The sequence below is a fragment of the Thermobia domestica genome, chromosome 2 (assembly GCF_964235325.1).
Source record: "Thermobia domestica chromosome 2, izTheDome1.hap1.1, whole genome shotgun sequence".
Lineage (NCBI taxonomy): Eukaryota > Metazoa > Arthropoda > Insecta > Zygentoma > Lepismatidae > Thermobia > Thermobia domestica.
The window spans coordinates 1,964,780-1,987,943 of record NC_137455.1 but is presented as its reverse complement, the minus strand read 5'-3'; the positions used below and the strand labels follow the sequence as shown (position 1 = coordinate 1,987,943).

Below are 23,164 nucleotides of genomic sequence, written 5' to 3'. Positions count from 1 at the left end.
GGAAGTGGTAGAAATCAACTACTTCCGGTTTTAATATAGATCACTATAAAGCAAAAACAGTAATAGATAATGATAAGCGGTTTCCTTACAATCGATTAAACGACTGAAGAATACATTTCCATTTCTTTTCCGCTCTTAACTCTTTACTAAAACCGGAACTGATAGAAATTCACTACAACTTCCGGTTTCAATATTGATCTATATAGAACAAAAACGATAAAAGGTAGGGAGGACTTGTTTTTTGCAATCAATTTAGAGTTTTAACAATAGGTATCATCTTCTCCGCTGTCTATTCAAACCGGAAGTGGTAGAAATCAACTACTTCCGGTTTTAATATAGATCACTATAAAGCAAAAACAGTAATAGATAATGATAAGCGGTTTCCTTACAATCGATTAAACGACTGAAGAATACATTTCCATTTCTTTTCCGCTCTTAACTCTTTACTAAAACCGGAACTGATAGAAATTCACTACAACTTCCGGTTTCAATATTGATCTATATAGAACAAAAACGATAAAAGGTAGGGAGGACTTGTTTTTTGCAATCAATTTAGAGTTTTAACAATAGGTATCATCTTCTCCGCTGTCTATTCAAACCGGAAGTGGTAGAAATCAACTACTTCCGGTTTTAATATAGATCACTATAAAGCAAAAACAGTAATAGATAGGTGATAAGCGGTTTCCTTACAATCGATTAAACGACTGAAGAATACATTTCCATTTCTTCTCCGCTCTTAACTCTTTACTAAAACCGGAACTGATAGAAATTCACTACAACTTCCGGTTTCAATATTGATCTATATAGAACAAAAACGATAAAAGGTAGGGAGGACTTGTTTTTTGCAATCAATTTAGAGTTTTAACAATAGGTATCATCTTCTCCGCTGTCTATTCAAACCGGAAGTGGTAGAAATCAACTACTTCCGGTTTTAATATAGATCACTATAAAGCAAAAACAGTAATAGATAATGATAAGCGGTTTCCTTACAATCGATTAAACGACTGAAGAATACATTTCCATTTCTTCTCCGCTCTTAACTCTTTACTAAAACCGGAACTGATAGAAATTCACTACAACTTCCGGTTTCAATATTGATCTATATAGAACAAAAACGATAAAAGGTAGGGAGGACTTGTTTTTTGCAATCAATTTAGAGTTTTAACAATAGGTATCATCTTCTCCGCTGTCTATTCAAACCGGAAGTGGTAGAAATCAACTACTTCCGGTTTTAATATAGATCACTATAAAGCAAAAACAGTAATAGATAATGATAAGCGGTTTCCTTACAATCGATTAAACGACTGAAGAATACATTTCCATTTCTTCTCCGCTCTTAACTCTTTACTAAAACCGGAACTGATAGAAATTCACTACAACTTCCGGTTTCAATATTGATCTATATAGAACAAAAACGATAAAAGGTAGGGAGGACTTGTTTTTTGCAATCAATTTAGAGTTTTAACAATAGGTATCATCTTCTCCGCTGTCTATTCAAACCGGAAGTGGTAGAAATCAACTACTTCCGGTTTTAATATAGATCACTATAAAGCAAAAACAGTAATAGATAATGATAAGCGGTTTCCTTACAATCGATTAAACGACTGAAGAATACATTTCCATTTCTTCTCCGCTCTTAACTCTTTACTAAAACCGGAACTGATAGAAATTCACTACAACTTCCGGTTTCAATATTGATCTATATAGAACAAAAACGATAAAAGGTAGGGAGGACTTGTTTTTTGCAATCAATTTAGAGTTTTAACAATAGGTATCATCTTCTCCGCTGTCTATTCAAACCGGAAGTGGTAGAAATCAACTACTTCCGGTTTTAATATAGATCACTATAAAGCAAAAACAGTAATAGATAGTGATAAGCGGTTTCCTTACAATCGATTAAACGACTGAAGAATACATTTCCATTTCTTCTCCGCTCTTAACTCTTTACTAAAACCGGAACTGATAGAAATCACTACAACTTCCGGTTTCAATATTGATCTATATAGAACAAAAACGATAAAAGGTAGGGAGGACTTGTTTTTTGCAATCAATTTAGAGTTTTAACAATAGGTATCATCTTCTCCGCTGTCTATTCAAACCGGAAGTGGTAGAAATCAACTACTTCCGGTTTTAATATAGATCACTATAAAGCAAAAACCAGTAATAGATAATGATAAGCGGTTTCCTTACAATCGATTAAACGACTGAAGAATACATTTCCATTTCTTTTCCGCTCTTAACTCTTTACTAAAACCGGAACTGATAGAAATTCACTACAACTTCCGGTTTCAATATTGATCTATATAGAACAAAAACGATAAAAGGTAGGGAGGACTTGTTTTTGCAATCAATTTAGAGTTTTAACAATAGGTATCATCTTCTCCGCTGTCTATTCAAACCGGAAGTGGTAGAAAATCAACTACTTCCGGTTTTAATATAGATCACTATAAAGCAAAAACAGTAATAGATAGTGATAAGCGGTTTCCTTACAATCGATTAAACGACTGAAGAATACATTTCCATTTCTTCTCCGCTCTTAACTCTTTACTAAAACCGGAACTGATAGAAATTCACTACAACTTCCGGTTTCAATATTGATCTATATAGAACAAAAACGATAAAGGTAGGGAGGACTTGTTTTTTGCAATCAATTTAGAGTTTTAACAATAGGTATCATCTTCTCCGCTGTCTATTCAAACCGGAAGTGGTAGAAATCAACTACTTCCGGTTTTAATATAGATCACTATAAAGCAAAAACAGTAATAGATAATGATAAGCGGTTTCCTTACAATCGATTAAACGACTGAAGAATACATTTCCATTTCTTCTCCGCTCTTAACTCTTTACTAAAACCGGAACTGATAGAAATTCACTACAACTTCCGGTTTCAATATTGATCTATATAGAACAAAAACGATAAAAGGTAGGGAGGACTTGTTTTTGCAATCAATTTAGAGTTTTAACAATAGGTATCATCTTCTCCGCTGTCTATTCAAACCGGAAGTGGTAGAAATCAACTACTTCCGGTTTTAATATAGATCACTATAAAGCAAAAACAGTAATAGATAATGATAAGCGGTTTCCTTACAATCGATTAAACGACTGAAGAATACATTTCCATTTCTTCTCCGCTCTTAACTCTTTACTAAAACCGGAACTGATAGAAATTCACTACAACTTCCGGTTTCAATATTGATCTATATAGAACAAAAACGATAAAAGGTAGGAGGACTTGTTTTTTGCAATCAATTTTAGAGTTTTAACAATAGGTATCATCTTCTCCGCTGTCTATTCAAACCGGAAGTGGTAGAAATCAACTACTTCCGGTTTTAATATAGATCACTATAAAGCAAAAACAGTAATAGATAATGATAAGCGGTTTCCTTACAATCGATTAAACGACTGAAGAATACATTTCCATTTCTTTTCCGCTCTTAACTCTTTACTAAAACCGGAACTGATAGAAATTCACTACAACTTCCGGTTTCAATATTGATCTATATAGAACAAAAACGATAAAAGGTAGGGAGGACTTGTTTTTTGCAATCAATTTAGAGTTTTAACAATAGGTATCATCTTCTCCGCTGTCTATTCAAACCGGAAGTGGTAGAAATCAACTACTTCCGGTTTTAATATAGATCACTATAAAATAAAACAGTAATAGATAGTGATAAGCGGTTTCCTTACAATCGATTAAACGACTGAAGAATACATTTCCATTTCTTCTCCGCTCTTAACTCTTTACTAAAACCGGAACTGATAGAAATTCACTACAACTTCCGGTTTCAATATTGATCTATATAGAACAAAAACGATAAAAGGTAGGGAGGACTTGTTTTTTGCAATCAATTTAGAGTTTTAACAATAGGTATCATCTTCTCCGCTGTCTATTCAAACCGGAAGTGGTAGAAATCAACTACTTCCGGTTTTAATATAGATCACTATAAAATAAAACAGTAATAGATAGTGATAAGCGGTTTCCTTACAATCGATTAAACGACTGAAGAATACATTTCCATTTCTTCTCCGCTCTTAACTCTTTACTAAAACCGGAACTGATAGAAATTCACTACAACTTCCGGTTTCAATATTGATCTATATAGAACAAAAACGATAAAAGGTAGGGAGGACTTGTTTTTTGCAATCAATTTAGAGTTTTAACAATAGGTATCATCTTCTCCGCTGTCTATTCAAACCGGAAGTGGTAGAAATCAACTACTTCCGGTTTTAATATAGATCACTATAAAGCAAAAACAGTAATAGATAATGATAAGCGGTTTCCTTACAATCGATTAAACGACTGAAGAATACATTTCCATTTCTTCTCCGCTCTTAAGTCTTTACTAAAACCGGAACTGATAGAAATCCACTACAACTTCCGGTTTCAATATTGATCTATATAGAACAAAAACGATAAAAGGTAGGGAGGACTTGTTTTTTGCAATTGATTTAGCGTTCTAACAATAGGTACCATCTTCTCCGCTCTTAACTCTTTACTAAAACCGGAACTGATAGAAATTCACTACAACTTCCGGTTTCAATATTGATCTATATAGAACAAAAACGATAAAAGGTAGGGAGGACTTGTTTTTTGCAATTGATTTAGAGTTTTAACAATAGGTATCATCTTCTCCGCTGTCTATTCAAACCGGAAGTGGTAGAAATCAACTACTTCCGGTTTTAATATAGATCACTATAAAGCAAAAACAGTAATAGATAGTGATAAGCGGTTTCCTTACAATCGATTAAACGACTGAAGAATACATTTCCATTTCTTCTCCGCTCTTAAGTCTTTACTAAAACCGGAACTGATAGAAATCCACTACAACTTCCGGTTTCAATATTGATCTATATAGAACAAAAACGATAAAAGGTAGGGAGGACTTGTTTTTTGCAATTGATTTAGCGTTCTAACAATAGGTACCATCTTCTCCGCTCTTAACTCTTTACTAAAACCGGAACTGATAGAAATTCACTACAACTTCCGGTTTCAATATTGATCTATATAGAACAAAAACGATAAAAGGTAGGGAGGACTTGTTTTTTGCAATCAATTTAGAGTTTTAACAATAGGTATCATCTTCTCCGCTGTCTATTCAAACCGGAAGTGGTAGAAATCAACTACTTCCGGTTTTAATATAGATCACTATAAAGCAAAAACAGTAATAGATAATGATAAGCGGTTTCCTTACAATCGATTAAACGACTGAAGAATACATTTCCATTTCTTTTCCGCTCTTAACTCTTTACTAAAACCGGAACTGATAGAAATTCACTACAACTTCCGGTTTCAATATTGATCTATATAGAACAAAAACGATAAAAGGTAGGGAGGACTTGTTTTTTGCAATCAATTTAGCGTTCTAACAATAGGTATCATCTTCTCCGCTGTCTATTCAAACCGGAAGTGGTAGAAATCAACTACTTCCGGTTTTAATATAGATCACTATAAAGCAAAAACAGTAATAGATAATGATAAGCGGTTTCCTTACAATCGATTAAACGACTGAAGAATACATTTCCATTTCTTTTCCGCTCTTAACTCTTTACTAAAACCGGAACTGATAGAAATCCACTACAACTTCCGGTTTCAATATTGATCTATATAGAACAAAAACGATAAAAGGTAGGGAGGACTTGTTTTTTGCAATCAATTTAGAGTTTTAACAATAGGTATCATCTTCTCCGCTGTCTATTCAAACCGGAAGTGGTAGAAATCAACTACTTCCGGTTTTAATATAGATCACTATAAAGCAAAAACAGTAATAGATAATGATAAGCGGTTTCCTTACAATCGATTAAACGACTGAAGAATACATTTCCATTTCTTCTCCGCTCTTAACTCTTTATTAAAACCGGAACTGATAGAAGTCCACTACAACTTCCGGTTTCAATATTGATCTATATAGAACAAAAACGATAAAAGGTAGGGAGGACTTGTTTTTTGCAATCAATTTAGAGTTTTAACAATAGGTATCATCTTCTCCGCTGTCTATTCAAACCGGAAGTGGTAGAAATCAACTACTTCCGGTTTTAATATAGATCACTATAAAGCAAAAACAGTAATAGATAATGATAAGCGGTTTCCTTACAATCGATTAAACGACTGAAGAATACATTTCCATTTCTTTTCCGCTCTTAACTCTTTACTAAAACCGGAACTGATAGAAATTCACTACAACTTCCGGTTTCAATATTGATCTATATAGAACAAAAACGATAAAAGGTAGGGAGGACTTGTTTTTTGCAATCAATTTAGAGTTTTAACAATAGGTATCATCTTCTCCGCTGTCTATTCAAACCGGAAGTGGTAGAAATCAACTACTTCCGGTTTTAATATAGATCACTATAAAGCAAAAACAGTAATAGATAATGATAAGCGGTTTCCTTACAATCGATTAAACGACTGAAGAATACATTTCCATTTCTTTTCCGCTCTTAACTCTTTACTAAAACCGGAACTGATAGAAATTCACTACAACTTCCGGTTTCAATATTGATCTATATAGAACAAAAACGATAAAAGGTAGGGAGGACTTGTTTTTTGCAATTGATTTAGCGTTCTAACAATAGGTACCATCTTCTCCGCTCTTAACTCTTTACTAAAACCGGAACTGATAGAAATTCACTACAACTTCCGGTTTCAATATTGATCTATATAGAACAAAAACGATAAAAGGTAGGGAGGACTTGTTTTTTGCAATCAATTTAGAGTTTTAACAATAGGTATCATCTTCTCCGCTGTCTATTCAAACCGGAAGTGGTAGAAATCAACTACTTCCGGTTTTAATATAGATCACTATAAAGCAAAAACAGTAATAGATAATGATAAGCGGTTTCCTTACAATCGATTAAACGACTGAAGAATACATTTCCATTTCTTTTCCGCTCTTAACTCTTTACTAAAACCGGAACTGATAGAAATTCACTACAACTTCCGGTTTCAATATTGATCTATATAGAACAAAAACGATAAAAGGTAGGGAGGACTTGTTTTTTGCAATCAATTTAGAGTTTTAACAATAGGTATCATCTTCTCCGCTGTCTATTCAAACCGGAAGTGGTAGAAATCAACTACTTCCGGTTTTAATATAGATCACTATAAAGCAAAAACAGTAATAGATAATGATAAGCGGTTTCCTTACAATCGATTAAACGACTGAAGAATACATTTCCATTTCTTCTCCGCTCTTAACTCTTTACTAAAACCGGAACTGATAGAAGTCCACTACAACTTCCGGTTTCAATATTGATCTATATAGAACAAAAACGATAAAAGGTAGGGAGGACTTGTTTTTTGCAATCAATTTAGAGTTTTAACAATAGGTATCATCTTCTCCGCTGTCTATTCAAACCGGAAGTGGTAGAAATCAACTACTTCCGGTTTTAATATAGATCACTATAAAGCAAAAACAGTAATAGATAATGATAAGCGGTTTCCTTACAATCGATTAAACGACTGAAGAATACATTTCCATTTCTTTTCCGCTCTTAACTCTTTACTAAAACCGGAACTGATAGAAATTCACTACAACTTCCGGTTTCAATATTGATCTATATAGAACAAAAACGATAAAAGGTAGGGAGGACTTGTTTTTTGCAATTGATTTAGCGTTCTAACAATAGGTACCATCTTCTCCGCTCTTAACTCTTTACTAAAACCGGAACTGATAGAAATTCACTACAACTTCCGGTTTCAATATTGATCTATATAGAACAAAAACGATAAAAGGTAGGGAGGACTTGTTTTTTGCAATCAATTTAGAGTTTTAACAATAGGTATCATCTTCTCCGCTGTCTATTCAAACCGGAAGTGGTAGAAATCAACTACTTCCGGTTTTAATATAGATCACTATAAAGCAAAAACAGTAATAGATAATGATAAGCGGTTTCCTTACAATCGATTAAACGACTGAAGAATACATTTCCATTTCTTTTCCGCTCTTAACTCTTTACTAAAACCGGAACTGATAGAAATTCACTACAACTTCCGGTTTCAATATTGATCTATATAGAACAAAAACGATAAAAGGTAGGGAGGACTTGTTTTTTGCAATCAATTTAGAGTTTTAACAATAGGTATCATCTTCTCCGCTGTCTATTCAAACCGGAAGTGGTAGAAATCAACTACTTCCGGTTTTAATATAGATCACTATAAAGCAAAAACAGTAATAGATAATGATAAGCGGTTTCCTTACAATCGATTAAACGACTGAAGAATACATTTCCATTTCTTCTCCGCTCTTAAGTCTTTACTAAAACCGGAACTGATAGAAATCCACTACAACTTCCGGTTTCAATATTGATCTATATAGAACAAAAACGATAAAAGGTAGGGAGGACTTGTTTTTTGCAATTGATTTAGCGTTCTAACAATAGGTACCATCTTCTCCGCTCTTAACTCTTTACTAAAACCGGAACTGATAGAAATTCACTACAACTTCCGGTTTCAATATTGATCTATATAGAACAAAAACGATAAAAGGTAGGGAGGACTTGTTTTTTGCAATCAATTTAGAGTTTTAACAATAGGTATCATCTTCTCCGCTGTCTATTCAAACCGGAAGTGGTAGAAATCAACTACTTCCGGTTTTAATATAGATCACTATAAAGCAAAAACAGTAATAGATAATGATAAGCGGTTTCCTTACAATCGATTAAACGACTGAAGAATACATTTCCATTTCTTCTCCGCTCTTAACTCTTTACTAAAACCGGAACTGATAGAAATTCACTACAACTTCCGGTTTCAATATTGATCTATATAGAACAAAAACGATAAAAGGTAGGGAGGACTTGTTTTTTGCAATCAATTTAGAGTTTTAACAATAGGTATCATCTTCTCCGCTGTCTATTCAAACCGGAAGTGGTAGAAATCAACTACTTCCGGTTTTAATATAGATCACTATAAAGCAAAAACAGTAATAGATAATGATAAGCGGTTTCCTTACAATCGATTAAACGACTGAAGAATACATTTCCATTTCTTTTCCGCTCTTAACTCTTTACTAAAACCGGAACTGATAGAAATTCACTACAACTTCCGGTTTCAATATTGATCTATATAGAACAAAAACGATAAAAGGTAGGGAGGACTTGTTTTTTGCAATCAATTTAGAGTTTTAACAATAGGTATCATCTTCTCCGCTGTCTATTCAAACCGGAAGTGGTAGAAATCAACTACTTCCGGTTTTAATATAGATCACTATAAAGCAAAAACAGTAATAGATAATGATAAGCGGTTTCCTTACAATCGATTAAACGACTGAAGAATACATTTCCATTTCTTCTCCGCTCTTAACTCTTTACTAAAACCGGAACTGATAGAAATCCACTACAACTTCCGGTTTCAATATTGATCTATATAGAACAAAAACGATAAAAGGTAGGGAGGACTTGTTTTTTGCAATTGATTTAGCGTTCTAACAATAGGTACCATCTTCTCCGCTCTTAACTCTTTACTAAAACCGGAACTGATAGAAATTCACTACAACTTCCGGTTTCAATATTGATCTATATAGAACAAAAACGATAAAAGGTAGGGAGGACTTGTTTTTTGCAATCAATTTAGAGTTTTAACAATAGGTATCATCTTCTCCGCTGTCTATTCAAACCGGAAGTGGTAGAAATCAACTACTTCCGGTTTTAATATAGATCACTATAAAGCAAAAACAGTAATAGATAATGATAAGCGGTTTCCTTACAATCGATTAAACGACTGAAGAATACATTTCCATTTCTTCTCCGCTCTTAACTCTTTACTAAAACCGGAACTGATAGAAATTCACTACAACTTCCGGTTTCAATATTGATCTATATAGAACAAAAACGATAAAAGGTAGGGAGGACTTGTTTTTTGCAATCAATTTAGAGTTTTAACAATAGGTATCATCTTCTCCGCTGTCTATTCAAACCGGAAGTGGTAGAAATCAACTACTTCCGGTTTTAATATAGATCACTATAAAGCAAAAACAGTAATAGATAATGATAAGCGGTTTCCTTACAATCGATTAAACGACTGAAGAATACATTTCCATTTCTTCTCCGCTCTTAACTCTTTACTAAAACCGGAACTGATAGAAATTCACTACAACTTCCGGTTTCAATATTGATCTATATAGAACAAAAACGATAAAAGGTAGGGAGGACTTGTTTTTTGCAATTGATTTAGCGTTCTAACAATAGGTACCATCTTCTCCGCTCTTAACTCTTTACTAAAACCGGAACTGATAGAACTCCACTACAACTTCCGGTTTCAATATTGATCTATATAGAACAAAAACGATAAAAGGTAGGGAGGACTTGTTTTTTGCAATCGATTTAGAGTTTTAACAATAGGTATCATCTTCTCCGCTGTCTATTCAAACCGGAAGTGGTAGAAATCAACTACTTCCGGTTTTAATATAGATCACTATAAAGCAAAAACAGTAATAGATAATGATAAGCGGTTTCCTTACAATCGATTAAACGACTGAAGAATACATTTCCATTTCTTCTCCGCTCTTAACTCTTTACTAAAACCGGAACTGATAGAAATTCACTACAACTTCCGGTTTCAATATTGATCTATATAGAACAAAAACGATAAAAGGTAGGGAGGACTTGTTTTTTGCAATCAATTTAGAGTTTTAACAATAGGTATCATCTTCTCCGCTGTCTATTCAAACCGGAAGTGGTAGAAATCAACTACTTCCGGTTTTAATATAGATCACTATAAAGCAAAAACAGTAATAGATAATGATAAGCGGTTTCCTTACAATCGATTAAACGACTGAAGAATACATTTCCATTTCTTCTCCGCTCTTAACTCTTTACTAAAACCGGAACTGATAGAAATTCACTACAACTTCCGGTTTCAATATTGATCTATATAGAACAAAAACGATAAAAGGTAGGGAGGACTTGTTTTTTGCAATCAATTTAGAGTTTTAACAATAGGTATCATCTTCTCCGCTGTCTATTCAAACCGGAAGTGGTAGAAATCAACTACTTCCGGTTTTAATATAGATCACTATAAAGCAAAAACAGTAATAGATAATGATAAGCGGTTTCCTTACAATCGATTAAACGACTGAAGAATACATTTCCATTTCTTCTCCGCTCTTAACTCTTTACTAAAACCGGAACTGATAGAAATTCACTACAACTTCCGGTTTCAATATTGATCTATATAGAACAAAAACGATAAAAGGTAGGGAGGACTTGTTTTTTGCAATCAATTTAGAGTTTTAACAATAGGTATCATCTTCTCCGCTGTCTATTCAAACCGGAAGTGGTAGAAATCAACTACTTCCGGTTTTAATATAGATCACTATAAAGCAAAAACAGTAATAGATAATGATAAGCGGTTTCCTTACAATCGATTAAACGACTGAAGAATACATTTCCATTTCTTCTCCGCTCTTAACTCTTTACTAAAACCGGAACTGATAGAAATTCACTACAACTTCCGGTTTCAATATTGATCTATATAGAACAAAAACGATAAAAGGTAGGGAGGACTTGTTTTTTGCAATTGATTTAGCGTTCTAACAATAGGTACCATCTTCTCCGCTCTTAACTCTTTACTAAAACCGGAACTGATAGAACTCCACTACAACTTCCGGTTTCAATATTGATCTATATAGAACAAAAACGATAAAAGGTAGGGAGGACTTGTTTTTTGCAATCAATTTAGAGTTTTAACAATAGGTATCATCTTCTCCGCTGTCTATTCAAACCGGAAGTGGTAGAAATCAACTACTTCCGGTTTTAATATAGATCACTATAAAGCAAAAACAGTAATAGATAATGATAAGCGGTTTCCTTACAATCGATTAAACGACTGAAGAATACATTTCCATTTCTTTTCCGCTCTTAACTCTTTACTAAAACCGGAACTGATAGAAATCCACTACAACTTCCGGTTTCAATATTGATCTATATAGAACAAAAACGATAAAAGGTAGGGAGGACTTGTTTTTTGCAATCAATTTAGAGTTTTAACAATAGGTATCATCTTCTCCGCTGTCTATTCAAACCGGAAGTGGTAGAAATCAACTACTTCCGGTTTTAATATAGATCACTATAAAGCAAAACAGTAATAGATAGTGATAAGCGGTTTCCTTACAATCGATTAAACGACTGAAGAATACATTTCCATTTCTTTTCCGCTCTTAACTCTTTACTAAAACCGGAACTGATAGAAATTCACTACAACTTCCGGTTTCAATATTGATCTATATAGAACAAAAACGATAAAAGGTAGGGAGGACTTGTTTTTTGCAATTGATTTAGCGTTCTAACAATAGGTACCATCTTCTCCGCTCTTAACTCTTTACTAAAACCGGAACTGATAGAAATTCACTACAACTTCCGGTTTCAATATTGATCTATATAGAACAAAAACGATAAAAGGTAGGGAGGACTTGTTTTTTGCAATCAATTTAGAGTTTTAACAATAGGTATCATCTTCTCCGCTGTCTATTCAAACCGGAAGTGGTAGAAATCAACTACTTCCGGTTTTAATATAGATCACTATAAAGCAAAAACAGTAATAGATAATGATAAGCGGTTTCCTTACAATCGATTAAACGACTGAAGAATACATTTCCATTTCTTTTCCGCTCTTAACTCTTTACTAAAACCGGAACTGATAGAAATTCACTACAACTTCCGGTTTCAATATTGATCTATATAGAACAAAAACGATAAAAGGTAGGGAGGACTTGTTTTTTGCAATTGATTTAGCGTTCTAACAATAGGTACCATCTTCTCCGCTCTTAACTCTTTACTAAAACCGGAACTGATAGAAATTCACTACAACTTCCGGTTTCAATATTGATCTATATAGAACAAAAACGATAAAAGGTAGGGAGGACTTGTTTTTTGCAATCAATTTAGAGTTTTAACAATAGGTATCATCTTCTCCGCTGTCTATTCAAACCGGAAGTGGTAGAAATCAACTACTTCCGGTTTTAATATAGATCACTATAAAGCAAAAACAGTAATAGATAATGATAAGCGGTTTCCTTACAATCGATTAAACGACTGAAGAATACATTTCCATTTCTTTTCCGCTCTTAACTCTTTACTAAAACCGGAACTGATAGAAATCCACTACAACTTCCGGTTTCAATATTGATCTATATAGAACAAAAACGATAAAAGGTAGGGAGGACTTGTTTTTTGCAATCAATTTAGAGTTTTAACAATAGGTATCATCTTCTCCGCTGTCTATTCAAACCGGAAGTGGTAGAAATCAACTACTTCCGGTTTTAATATAGATCACTATAAAGCAAAAACAGTAATAGATAATGATAAGCGGTTTCCTTACAATCGATTAAACGACTGAAGAATACATTTCCATTTCTTCTCCGCTCTTAACTCTTTACTAAAACCGGAACTGATAGAAATTCACTACAACTTCCGGTTTCAATATTGATCTATATAGAACAAAAACGATAAAAGGTATGGAGGACTTGTTTTTTGCAATCAATTTAGAGTTTTAACAATAGGTATCATCTTCTCCGCTGTCTATTCAAACCGGAAGTGGTAGAAATCAACTACTTCCGGTTTTAATATAGATCACTATAAAGCAAAAACAGTAATAGATAATGATAAGCGGTTTCCTTACAATCGATTAAACGACTGAAGAATACATTTCCATTTCTTCTCCGCTCTTAACTCTTTACTAAAACCGGAACTGATAGAAATTCACTACAACTTCCGGTTTCAATATTGATCTATATAGAACAAAAACGATAAAAGGTAGGGAGGACTTGTTTTTTGCAATCAATTTAGAGTTTTAACAATAGGTATCATCTTCTCCGCTGTCTATTCAAACCGGAAGTGGTAGAAATCAACTACTTCCGGTTTTAATATAGATCACTATAAAGCAAAAACAGTAATAGATAATGATAAGCGGTTTCCTTACAATCGATTAAACGACTGAAGAATACATTTCCATTTCTTTTCCGCTCTTAACTCTTTACTAAAACCGGAACTGATAGAAATTCACTACAACTTCCGGTTTCAATATTGATCTATATAGAACAAAAACGATAAAAGGTAGGGAGGACTTGTTTTTTGCAATCAATTTAGAGTTTTAACAATAGGTATCATCTTCTCCGCTGTCTATTCAAACCGGAAGTGGTAGAAATCAACTACTTCCGGTTTTAATATAGATCACTATAAAGCAAAAACAGTAATAGATAGTGATAAGCGGTTTCCTTACAATCGATTAAACGACTGAAGAATACATTTCCATTTCTTCTCCGCTCTTAACTCTTTACTAAAACCGGAACTGATAGAAATTCACTACAACTTCCGGTTTCAATATTGATCTATATAGAACAAAAACGATAAAAGGTAGGGAGGACTTGTTTTTTGCAATCAATTTAGAGTTTTAACAATAGGTATCATCTTCTCCGCTGTCTATTCAAACCGGAAGTGGTAGAAATCAACTACTTCCGGTTTTAATATAGATCACTATAAAGCAAAAACAGTAATAGATAATGATAAGCGGTTTCCTTACAATCGATTAAACGACTGAAGAATACATTTCCATTTCTTCTCCGCTCTTAAGTCTTTACTAAAACCGGAACTGATAGAAATTCACTACAACTTCCGGTTTCAATATTGATCTATATAGAACAAAAACGATAAAAGGTAGGGAGGACTTGTTTTTTGCAATTGATTTAGCGTTCTAACAATAGGTACCATCTTCTCCGCTCTTAACTCTTTACTAAAACCGGAACTGATAGAAATTCACTACAACTTCCGGTTTCAATATTGATCTATATAGAACAAAAACGATAAAAGGTAGGGAGGACTTGTTTTTTGCAATCAATTTAGAGTTTTAACAATAGGTATCATCTTCTCCGCTGTCTATTCAAACCGGAAGTGGTAGAAATCAACTACTTCCGGTTTTAATATAGATCACTATAAAGCAAAAACAGTAATAGATAATGATAAGCGGTTTCCTTACAATCGATTAAACGACTGAAGAATACATTTCCATTTCTTCTCCGCTCTTAACTCTTTACTAAAACCGGAACTGATAGAAATTCACTACAACTTCCGGTTTCAATATTGATCTATATAGAACAAAAACGATAAAAGGTAGGGAGGACTTGTTTTTTGCAATCAATTTAGAGTTTTAACAATAGGTATCATCTTCTCCGCTGTCTATTCAAACCGGAAGTGGTAGAAATCAACTACTTCCGGTTTTAATATAGATCACTATAAAGCAAAAACAGTAATAGATAATGATAAGCGGTTTCCTTACAATCGATTAAACGACTGAAGAATACATTTCCATTTCTTCTCCGCTCTTAACTCTTTACTAAAACCGGAACTGATAGAAATTCACTACAACTTCCGGTTTCAATATTGATCTATATAGAACAAAAACGATAAAAGGTAGGGAGGACTTGTTTTTTGCAATTGATTTAGCGTTCTAACAATAGGTACCATCTTCTCCGCTCTTAACTCTTTACTAAAACCGGAACTGATAGAACTCCACTACAACTTCCGGTTTCAATATTGATCTATATAGAACAAAAACGATAAAAGGTAGGGAGGACTTGTTTTTTGCAATCGATTTAGAGTTTTAACAATAGGTATCATCTTCTCCGCTGTCTATTCAAACCGGAAGTGGTAGAAATCAACTACTTCCGGTTTTAATATAGATCACTATAAAGCAAAAACAGTAATAGATAATGATAAGCGGTTTCCTTACAATCGATTAAACGACTGAAGAATACATTTCCATTTCTTCTCCGCTCTTAACTCTTTACTAAAACCGGAACTGATAGAAATTCACTACAACTTCCGGTTTCAATATTGATCTATATAGAACAAAAACGATAAAAGGTAGGGAGGACTTGTTTTTTGCAATCAATTTAGAGTTTTAACAATAGGTATCATCTTCTCCGCTGTCTATTCAAACCGGAAGTGGTAGAAATCAACTACTTCCGGTTTTAATATAGATCACTATAAAGCAAAAACAGTAATAGATAATGATAAGCGGTTTCCTTACAATCGATTAAACGACTGAAGAATACATTTCCATTTCTTCTCCGCTCTTAACTCTTTACTAAAACCGGAACTGATAGAAATTCACTACAACTTCCGGTTTCAATATTGATCTATATAGAACAAAAACGATAAAAGGTAGGGAGGACTTGTTTTTTGCAATCAATTTAGAGTTTTAACAATAGGTATCATCTTCTCCGCTGTCTATTCAAACCGGAAGTGGTAGAAATCAACTACTTCCGGTTTTAATATAGATCACTATAAAGCAAAAACAGTAATAGATAATGATAAGCGGTTTCCTTACAATCGATTAAACGACTGAAGAATACATTTCCATTTCTTCTCCGCTCTTAACTCTTTACTAAAACCGGAACTGATAGAAATTCACTACAACTTCCGGTTTCAATATTGATCTATATAGAACAAAAACGATAAAAGGTAGGGAGGACTTGTTTTTTGCAATTGATTTAGCGTTCTAACAATAGGTACCATCTTCTCCGCTCTTAACTCTTTACTAAAACCGGAACTGATAGAACTCCACTACAACTTCCGGTTTCAATATTGATCTATATAGAACAAAAACGATAAAAGGTAGGGAGGACTTGTTTTTTGCAATCAATTTAGAGTTTTAACAATAGGTATCATCTTCTCCGCTGTCTATTCAAACCGGAAGTGGTAGAAATCAACTACTTCCGGTTTTAATATAGATCACTATAAAGCAAAAACAGTAATAGATAATGATAAGCGGTTTCCTTACAATCGATTAAACGACTGAAGAATACATTTCCATTTCTTTTCCGCTCTTAACTCTTTACTAAAACCGGAACTGATAGAAATTCACTACAACTTCCGGTTTCAATATTGATCTATATAGAACAAAAACGATAAAAGGTAGGGAGGACTTGTTTTTTGCAATCAATTTAGAGTTTTAACAATAGGTATCATCTTCTCCGCTGTCTATTCAAACCGGAAGTGGTAGAAATCAACTACTTCCGGTTTTAATATAGATCACTATAAAGCAAAAACAGTAATAGATAATGATAAGCGGTTTCCTTACAATCGATTAAACGACTGAAGAATACATTTCCATTTCTTTTCCGCTCTTAACTCTTTACTAAAACCGGAACTGATAGAAATCCACTACAACTTCCGGTTTCAATATTGATCTATATAGAACAAAAACGATAAAAGGTAGGGAGGACTTGTTTTTTGCAATCAATTTAGAGTTTTAACAATAGGTATCATCTTCTCCGCTGTCTATTCAAACCGGAAGTGGTAGAAATCAACTACTTCCGGTTTTAATATAGATCACTATAAAGCAAAAACAGTAATAGATAATGATAAGCGGTTTCCTTACAATCGATTAAACGACTGAAGAATACATTTCCATTTCTTTTCCGCTCTTAACTCTTTACTAAAACCGGAACTGATAGAAATTCACTACAACTTCCGGTTTCAATATTGATCTATATAGAACAAAAACGATAAAAGGTAGGGAGGACTTGTTTTTTGCAATCAATTTAGAGTTTTAACAATAGGTATCATCTTCTCCGCTGTCTATTCAAACCGGAAGTGGTAGAAATCAACTACTTCCGGTTTTAATATAGATCACTATAAAGCAAAAACAGTAATAGATAATGATAAGCGGTTTCCTTACAATCGATTAAACGACTGAAGAATACATTTCCATTTCTTTTCCGCTCTTAACTCTTTACTAAAACCGGAACTGATAGAAATCCACTACAACTTCCGGTTTCAATATTGATCTATATAGAACAAAAACGATAAAAGGTAGGGAGGACTTGTTTTTTGCAATCAATTTAGAGTTTTAACAATAGGTATCATCTTCTCCGCTGTCTATTCAAACCGGAAGTGGTAGAAATCAACTACTTCCGGTTTTAATATAGATCACTATAAAGCAAAAACAGTAATAGATAATGATAAGCGGTTTCCTTACAATCGATTAAACGACTGAAGAATACATTTCCATTTCTTCTCCGCTCTTAACTCTTTACTAAAACCGGAACTGATAGAAATTCACTACAACTTCCGGTTTCAATATTGATCTATATAGAACAAAAACGATAAAAGGTAGGGAGGACTTGTTTTTTGCAATCAATTTAGAGTTTTAACAATAGGTATCATCTTCTCCGCTGTCTATTCAAACCGGAAGTGGTAGAAATCAACTACTTCCGGTTTTAATATAGATCACTATAAAGCAAAAACAGTAATAGATAATGATAAGCGGTTTCCTTACAATCGATTAAACGACTGAAGAATACATTTCCATTTCTTTTCCGCTCTTAACTCTTTACTAAAACCGGAACTGATAGAAATTCACTACAACTTCCGGTTTCAATATTGATCTATATAGAACAAAAACGATAAAAGGTAGGGAGGACTTGTTTTTTGCAATCAATTTAGAGTTTTAACAATAGGTATCATCTTCTCCGCTGTCTATTCAAACCGGAAGTGGTAGAAATCAACTACTTCCGGTTTTAATATAGATCACTATAAAGCAAAAACAGTAATAGATAATGATAAGCGGTTTCCTTACAATCGATTAAACGACTGAAGAATACATTTCCATTTCTTTTCCGCTCTTAACTCTTTACTAAAACCGGAACTGATAGAAATTCACTACAACTTCCGGTTTCAATATTGATCTATATAGAACAAAAACGATAAAAGGTAGGGAGGACTTGTTTTTTGCAATTGATTTAGCGTTCTAACAATAGGTACCATCTTCTCCGCTCTTAACTCTTTACTAAAACCGGAACTGATAGAAATTCACTACAACTTCCGGTTTCAATATTGATCTATATAGAACAAAAACGATAAAAGGTAGGGAGGACTTGTTTTTTGCAATCAATTTAGAGTTTTAACAATAGGTATCATCTTCTCCGCTGTCTATTCAAACCGGAAGTGGTAGAAATCAACTACTTCCGGTTTTAATATAGATCACTATAAAGCAAAAACAGTAATAGATAATGATAAGCGGTTTCCTTACAATCGATTAAACGACTGAAGAATACATTTCCATTTCTTCTCCGCTCTTAACTCTTTACTAAAACCGGAACTGATAGAAATTCACTACAACTTCCGGTTTCAATATTGATCTATATAGAACAAAAACGATAAAAGGTAGGGAGGACTTGTTTTTTGCAATTGATTTAGCGTTCTAACAATAGGTACCATCTTCTCCGCTCTTAACTCTTTACTAAAACCGGAACTGATAGAACTCCACTACAACTTCCGGTTTCAATATTGATCTATGTAGAACAAAAACGATAAAAGGTAGGGAGGACTTGTTTTTTGCAATCGATTTAGAGTTTTAACAATAGGTATCATCTTCTCCGCTGTCTATTCAAACCGGAAGTGGTAGAAATCAACTACTTCCGGTTTTAATATAGATCACTATAAAGCAAAAACAGTAATAGATAATGATAAGCGGTTTCCTTACAATCGATTAAACGACTGAAGAATACATTTCCATTTCTTCTCCGCTCTTAACTCTTTACTAAAACCGGAACTGATAGAAATTCACTACAACTTCCGGTTTCAATATTGATCTATATAGAACAAAAACGATAAAAGGTAGGGAGGACTTGTTTTTTGCAATCAATTTAGAGTTTTAACAATAGGTATCATCTTCTCCGCTGTCTATTCAAACCGGAAGTGGTAGAAATCAACTACTTCCGGTTTTAATATAGATCACTATAAAGCAAAAACAGTAATAGATAATGATAAGCGGTTTCCTTACAATCGATTAAACGACTGAAGAATACATTTCCATTTCTTCTCCGCTCTTAACTCTTTACTAAAACCGGAACTGATAGAAATCCACTACAACTTCCGGTTTCAATATTGATCTATATAGAACAAAAACGATAAAAGGTAGGGAGGACTTGTTTTTTGCAATTGATTTAGCGTTCTAACAATAGGTACCATCTTCTCCGCTCTTAACTCTTTACTAAAACCGGAACTGATAGAAATTCACTACAACTTCCGGTTTCAATATTGATCTATATAGAACAAAAACGATAAAAGGTAGGGAGGACTTGTTTTTTGCAATCAATTTAGAGTTTTAACAATAGGTATCATCTTCTCCGCTGTCTATTCAAACCGGAAGTGGTAGAAATCAACTACTTCCGGTTTTAATATAGATCACTATAAAGCAAAAACAGTAATAGATAATGATAAGCGGTTTCCTTACAATCGATTAAACGACTGAAGAATACATTTCCATTTCTTCTCCGCTCTTAACTCTTTACTAAAACCGGAACTGATAGAAATTCACTACAACTTCCGGTTTCAATATTGATCTATATAGAACAAAAACGATAAAAGGTAGGGAGGACTTGTTTTTTGCAATTGATTTAGCGTTCTAACAATAGGTACCATCTTCTCCGCTCTTAACTCTTTACTAAAACCGGAACTGATAGAACTCCACTACAACTTCCGGTTTCAATATTGATCTATGTAGAACAAAAACGATAAAAGGTAGGGAGGACTTGTTTTTTGCAATCGATTTAGAGTTTTAACAATAGGTATCATCTTCTCCGCTGTCTATTCAAACCGGAAGTGGTAGAAATCAACTACTTCCGGTTTTAATATAGATCACTATAAAGCAAAAACAGTAATAGATAATGATAAGCGGTTTCCTTACAATCGATTAAACGACTGAAGAATACATTTCCATTTCTTCTCCGCTCTTAACTCTTTACTAAAACCGGAACTGATAGAAATTCACTACAACTTCCGGTTTCAATATTGATCTATATAGAACAAAAACGATAAAAGGTAGGGAGGACTTGTTTTTTGCAATCAATTTAGAGTTTTAACAATAGGTATCATCTTCTCCGCTGTCTATTCAAACCGGAAGTGGTAGAAATCAACTACTTCCGGTTTTAATATAGATCACTATAAAGCAAAAACAGTAATAGATAATGATAAGCGGTTTCCTTACAATCGATTAAACGACTGAAGAATACATTTCCATTTCTTCTCCGCTCTTAACTCTTTACTAAAACCGGAACTGATAGAAATTCACTACAACTTCCGGTTTCAATATTGATCTATATAGAACAAAAACGATAAAAGGTAGGGAGGACTTGTTTTTTGCAATTGATTTAGCGTTCTAACAATAGGTACCATCTTCTCCGCTCTTAACTCTTTACTAAAACCGGAACTGATAGAAATTCACTACAACTTCCGGTTTCAATATTGATCTATATAGAACAAAAACGATAAAAGGTAGGGAGGACTTGTTTTTTGCAATTGATTTAGCGTTCTAACAATAGGTACCATCTTCTCCGCTCTTAACTCTTTACTAAAACCGGAACTGATAGAACTCCACTACAACTTCCGGTTTCAATATTGATCTATATAGAACAAAAACGATAAAAGGTAGGGAGGACTTGTTTTTTGCAATCAATTTAGAGTTTTAACAATAGGTATCATCTTCTCCGCTGTCTATTCAAACCGGAAGTGGTAGAAATCAACTACTTCCGGTTTTAATATAGATCACTATAAAGCAAAAACAGTAATAGATAATGATAAGCGGTTTCCTTACAATCGATTAAACGACTGAAGAATACATTTCCATTTCTTCTCCGCTCTTAACTCTTTACTAAAACCGGAACTGATAGAAATTCACTACAACTTCCGGTTTCAATATTGATCTATATAGAACAAAAACGATAAAAGGTAGGGAGGACTTGTTTTTTGCAATCAATTTAGAGTTTTAACAATAGGTATCATCTTCTCCGCTGTCTATTCAAACCGGAAGTGGTAGAAATCAACTACTTCCGGTTTTAATATAGATCACTATAAAGCAAAAACAGTAATAGATAATGATAAGCGGTTTCCTTACAATCGATTAAACGACTGAAGAATACATTTCCATTTCTTCTCCGCTCTTAACTCTTTACTAAAACCGGAACTGATAGAAATTCACTACAACTTCCGGTTTCAATATTGATCTATATAGAACAAAAACGATAAAAGGTAGGGAGGACTTGTTTTTTGCAATTGATTTAGCGTTCTAACAATAGGTACCATCTTCTCCGCTCTTAACTCTTTACTAAAACCGGAACTGATAGAACTCCACTACAACTTCCGGTTTCAATATTGACCTATATAGAACAAAAACGATAAAAGGTAGGGAGGACTTGTTTTTTTGCAATCGATTTAGCGTTCTAACAATAGGTACCATCTTCTCCGCTGCCTATTCAAACCGGAAGTGGTAGAAATCAACTACTTCCGGTTTTAGCGTTATCGCGATAGAGTAAAAACGGTAATAAAAAGCGACAAGAGGTTTTCTGCAATCGACTAAGGTCCCGATAATATATGTCACCTCCATTCTAATCTCGCTACTAAAACCGGAACTGGTAGACATATATATATACTACTACTTCCGGTTTCAACATTAATTCTGAAAATATATTACCCTATACAAACCAAACTCCTTTACGTGGTGTACATGTGACATTGCTACTTGTTAAACATTATAGTGGAAGAACGGTTATTTGGCATCCGTAATAGAATCTAGTACATAAAGCAAAGTCACAAAGAATCAGGTGGATGGGACATGTCATACGAATGAAATATGAGGATCCCAAATCAAAGAAAAATGGTTAGAATACGTCATGGAAGACCTACGAGCAATGGGCGTTCGGGGAAGGGAAAAGATCCAATGGTGAGACGTTGATAAGGATTGACTACTGAGCAAAAGAAGAAGAAGAATATAACCTAATTTTTAAACCTGGCTAGAGAAAGGAAAAATTCAAATTGCAGTAATACTGTGTTAGGAGAAATATTTACAATAGTTCTAAATGTACTACAAGCTGACAACTTCACTGCCTTCGACACTTTTTTCTTCTTTCTTTTTATAAAACCAGATTTAACATCGCGAGATTTAGGAGACAAAAGATGCCACACAAGGTCTACACCATCAAAATATTTTCTACTATTTTTTAAAGTATGCCAGAACAATAATATTATGCATCAGTAATACATATACGAATAACTTAGTAAAAAAATATTATTTTTATTTGGAATCAACAGATGAAACACATTTCATGTATCTATAAAACTTGGCATGAAGGTAGAACTGAAATTAGTTTAAACTTTGTCACAACACATA

General features: G+C 33.6%; 1 protein-coding gene across 1 annotated transcript in view; it reads right to left on the bottom strand.

Moving 5' to 3' along the window:
• The window catches only part of LOC145669808 (uncharacterized), a 330,876-nt gene that overhangs the window by 124,525 nt on the left and 183,187 nt on the right, over positions 1-23,164 (bottom strand). The window lies entirely within an intron of this gene.